This window comes from Megalopta genalis, unplaced genomic scaffold (assembly GCF_051020955.1).
Source record: "Megalopta genalis isolate 19385.01 unplaced genomic scaffold, iyMegGena1_principal scaffold0121, whole genome shotgun sequence".
NCBI lineage: Eukaryota > Metazoa > Arthropoda > Insecta > Hymenoptera > Halictidae > Megalopta > Megalopta genalis.
In genome coordinates this window covers 67,501-72,500 of record NW_027476190.1, presented here as the reverse complement: position 1 = coordinate 72,500, position 5,000 = coordinate 67,501, and the positions used below count along the sequence as shown (strand labels likewise).

General features: G+C 45.3%; 1 pseudogene; it reads right to left on the bottom strand.

Annotated features, from left to right (window-relative positions):
• Positions 1–4,947: 4,947 nt before the first annotated feature.
• LOC143262383 (large subunit ribosomal RNA) overlaps positions 4,948–5,000 on the bottom strand; it is a 3,200-nt pseudogene continuing 3,147 nt past the window's right edge.

The following is a 5,000-nucleotide window of genomic DNA, read 5'->3' as shown; positions in this document are numbered from 1 at the left end:
GGTCCGCATGATTTCTCATGTGGAGATTATAGACGTCTAGACACACTAACTGTTGTTAGTGCCCGCGTGGTCTAGACGGCTGTACCGGGGTCTGGGTTGATCCTAAGTTCCACTAACGTTTTCTAATGTAATGTTCTCTCTATATTTCAATACTGCTATTGCGAATTTTGTGAAGTGTCCGAATGTGTCTTCTAGAACGAGTTCTCTGAGCTGGCAAGGCCAGTTTATGCCTGTACTGGTGACGGCTACCATAAGGGTTTCTCTTTCTTTGCGTAGGTGTGGGCAGTCGAAGACAATGTGATGTACATTGTCCGCCCGCCCACAATCGCAGATGTCTGATTCTAAGGATTTCATGCTTTTTAATATGTTCCTTATGTTACCGTGACCAGATAGAAGTTGTACGACGTAGTGGTTTAGGACCACCCAGTTTGCTTCAAGTCTTTGGCGAACGTTCCCGAAAAACTCATGTGTTATCTGGCCTTTTGTTGAGTTGGTCCAAATTTCCTGCCAGGCATCGAGAGTCTGCTCCCGGATGTCTTTTTGCAGTTTGTTTTTTATTTCTATGGATGGTGTTGGTTGTAGTGTTGTGAATTCTAAGTTTCGGATTTTGAAATTTTGATTTCTGCTTAGATTGTATTTTGCTCTTCTCTCCTCTAAGAGTAGTTCTATCGGTACTGCGCCTGTGATTACCATTAGGGCATCGTATGAGATTGTTCTATATGATTTTGAAACTCTGATAAGGGCATGTCTTTGAGTTTTGTGTAAGAGTCTAATGTGATGTGAATTGTTAACCTTGTCTGACCAGGCAGCAGCGGCGTAGGTGAGTATAGGAACAAAGACTCCGTTGTAAATAGTAGCTAGGGTCTTGTGGTTAAGTCCCCAGTTGGATTTGGCAATTGTAGCAAGAGCGTGAAATATCATTTTGCTTTTATTTGATATTAGTTGCAGGTGAGGAGTTATGTTTAATCTTGTGCCAAATTTGACACCGAGATATTTAACGGAGTTTTTCATTTTAAGTGAGCTGTTCCCGATCTTGACTGTGGGAGGTCTTCTAATATCTAGAAAGCCTTTTAGCAGAATCATTTCTGATTTCTGTGATGAAATTTGGAGTTTTTGTTCCCTACACCATTCTAAGATTGTGGCTGTGATGGAGTTTGCAGTTGTTTCCAACTGTAATCTAGAGTCTCCTGAAGTGAGGACTATTAGGTCGTCCGCGTAAGCAATGACTTTGTGGCCTAGACTATTTAGGCGATTTAGAAGTTCGTCGAATATTAAGTTCCAGAACATGGGTCCCAGGATAGAACCTTGAGGGCAACCTTTGTTTACTGATTTGCGGGATATGAAGCTAGAGGTGACTATCTCTGCTGTTCGGTCAGAGAGGTAACTTTGAATAACTTTGTATATATTTTGCGGACAATTTCTATTTTTTAGGTTCCAGAGGATGCTGGGCCACCATACCGAATCGAAAGCTCCTGAGATGTCGAAGAGCAGACCTATCATATATTTGTTCCGAGAGTAAGTTACATGTTTTCTTAATTCAACCATGGCGTCCTCTGTTGACCTTCCGGGTTTGAATCCGAATTGTCTATCAGAGGTGAGCTCATGGTTGTGCAGAAGGCAGTGGATCTTATTGGCCATAAGCTTTTCCAGAATTTTGCCGAGGACTGGGAGGAGAGAGATCGGCCTATAGGACTTAGGATCGCTCTCCTCTTTCTCTTTTCCTTTAAGTAGCACACGAATCTGAGCACGCTTCCATTGTTTTGGGAATACGCCGTGGGTTAGGCAATCATCAAACAGTTCTGTGATTTCCCCATGTAGGGTAGTCCAGGCCCGCTTAATGATTACGTTTTCTAGTCGGTCGTGTCCGGGGGCTTTATTCGGTTTAAGGGATTTTACTATTGTGGCTATGTCTGTTTTTAAGAATGGGGGAGAATTTTCCGTGGCTGGAGGTGACGACGTCTCCAGTCGGATGTTAATTTGTCTGTTTGTTTCGTTGGTCGTGTTATCGTCTGGAACTAGGTGGGCTAAGAGTTTGTCTATTGTGTCGCGTAGTGTGATTGTTTGTTCACCTTGTATTTGTATACTTTCGCATACTTTGTCTGCTTTTAGTTTTTTGTTTGCTATTTTGTATGTTATTCCCCATGCGTTTTCGTTTCCTTCCTTGGAGACGAAGTTTCTCCAGCTTTTGAGTTTCGCGGATCTAATTTTTGATATATATTTATTTCGGAGGGTTCGATAAGACTCTCCTAAGGATTGCCTTACCGATTTCGTTTTTGTTCTTTGATAGATACGTCTTGCCTCAGTGACCTCTTTTCTAAGTTTGCTTAGTTGCGGAGTCCACCAAGGGACGGATTTCGGGAAGCGTGTTTTTTGCGGGATGGATTGTTCTGCTGCTGTTATGATTTTATTTTCTATTTTCGCGGCGAGTGATTCTGGAGTTGAGGTTTCTAAGGGGGGCGGGTCGTTTGTAGTTTTGTTGGAGAGACAGTGGTGAAATTTGTCCCAGTCTGCTTTTTTAACGTTGAACCTATTGGTTCTGACTGGTCGGCTAGAAGTGTGGAATAGTTGGATGGAATAGGTTATTAGACTGTGGTCGCTCGTGGTCGTACTGTCATGTACCGACCAACACCTGATTTTGTCGAATGAGTTTGCACACGCTAGAGTGAGATCAATGTTAGAAGTTCCTCTAGGTGTGTTGAATGTGAAGGTTGCGGAAGGCTTATTAACTACGAAGAGTCTGTGTTGGGAGATGAAATCTTCCATTGTCTCTCCTCGAGGATCTGTGCGTTTGCTGAACCAGAGGGGGGAGTTCGCGTTTGAATCTAAGCTAATTATTATTTTATGCCCCTTGAGAGTTGTAATTGCTTTATCTAGGTGGGCTAAGTATGAGTCTATGTTTTCGCAAAATTGGAGATACGCGTTGATTATGTAGAATCTGTCGTCTTTCGTGCAGATTTCTACGCATGTGCAATGGGTGTTGCTTATTTGTGCGATCTTAAGGGCTTCTATTTCGGTGTTGAAAATAACTATTGCTGATTTAATTTTGTCCGCGGTAGAGATTTTTGAAAAGCGTTTTTTGTCGGTTATGATTTTTGTAGTAATTCCGAAGCCTGGGATGGAGTTCGCGTTACTGTAGGGCTCCTGAAGCAAGAGTATATCTATCTTTTTGTTTGTCGCTATCTGTCTGAGTTCGTCAGTTACTGTCTTAGAACCTCCGGCGTTTATTTGTGCTACTTTTAGGATTCGCGTGCTACTTGTGTTGCGTCTAGTGGATACTTGGCCTATTTTAAGGGTGGGCATGGATTGGGAGTGGTTAGGTTTATAAACCATAATCCGTGCGAGCGAGGACCTGATTTATAGCAGCGATGTATGCCGGACATTCGCTGTGGGTGACAGAGTGGGTGGCGGGTTTGCCGGTTTTCTGGCAATTATGGCAGCAGGACGGTTTGGCCTTGTTTGGGCATGTTTTGAAAGTGTGGTCTTGCTCGGCGCAATGACCACAAATGTCTTTCTCGGCGCGGCAGTATTTCGTCGTGTGACCGAAGCTGTGGCACTTGTAACAGCGGGTCGCCGCGATGTAATCGTTGACGCGGCAACAATTCCATGCGACGTAGACTCGCTCTTTCTTGACGAGGATGTCGCGGGCCTGTTTAGACACTTCTAGAATCCAGTTGCATCTATCTCTGTTTTTGTCGCCTGATTTAAATGCGAGTTTGATCTGTTGGGAAATAGATTTTTCGGGGCCGTCGAGATTCTGGTTGACGATAGCCTTAAGTGTGGCTTCGTCACTCTCGAGTTTCGGGACGTCGTACAATATTATTCTGGGATTTTTCTTTAGCGGGGCTCCTACTATTAGGCCGGCAGCTTTCAACTGCGCGTTGCCTTGAAGGGTGGTTAGGTCAGAATTTTTAGAGGACTCGACTAGGATCCCGTTGCCCTGGATCCTCCTGATGCTCTTTATTTGCAATTTGTTCTCGGAAGGGGAAACGAGCTTCAGGACTGCTTCCTTGGTCTTCTCACTGGATTCGAAGACCTTGGGATCCTGTGGAAGGATCGTGATCGCGCTAGGAGGGTTCTGTTTTAAATTTGAAAGAGCCGCAGTTTTGGAGCGGACTCCGACTCTTTCGGCGTAGGTGGTGGGTCGGGAGGGTTCTTTCGAGACTTGACACTTTTCAGTGACTGTCTCGAGGGTCTTGCGCTGCATTTTATTTTCGGAGGTGATGGCGTGGATTTGGCCCTCGAGGTTACTGCAGCGGAGGAGGGACGCTCCAAGGATACTTTGCAGTTTCGCGAGTTTACTGGCGATAAACTGCGATGCTTCGGGATAGAGACCGTTGTCCTGGTCCATTAAGAAGTTCAATAAGGCCATTGAGACCTTTTCGGATTTTAAGCGAAGTTCGTTCGCGGTGAGATCGGGGGAGGGAGTGACGGCGGCCGTCTTGCTGCTGTTGTTTTGCGGATTGTTGGGGGCAGGTGTGACCGGGGGCGGAGAAGGGGCTTCGGATTTTCTCCGGGTTTTGGGGGGCTTTTGAGAGGGCACGTTGGTTAGCGGGGTGTCAGAGTCTAATTCTGCGTCGGAGACTATTCTACGTTTATTTTTTCTGTTGCGTTTACTTACTTTGATGTAGCCCTCTGTATCGGATGTATCGGCTTCCATCCTGTCTGTTGTGGTCGGCTGGCGAGGTGGTGGGTTTGTCGGCTGGCGGTTGGCTGCTGGGCTGGCGTCCAGGTCGTCTAGGAGTTGCACACGGATTTTTTTCTTCGGATTTTTGGAAACTCACACGTGAAAAATAATGTACGTATCAAGAAATTTGCGCGTAACTAGGGACGGTTGCTAAGGAGTTTTCGCGGAGGAATGTACTACAGGCCGAGAAACCGTTACTTTTACCGTTAAGCGGTACCGTTACCTGGCCGGCGACCCTTGTAATCCGGGACGGCGCAGGTAGTCAAAATTTACGGACGCGAACAATTTAAAGTAAATGTTTATGCTTATAACTTTT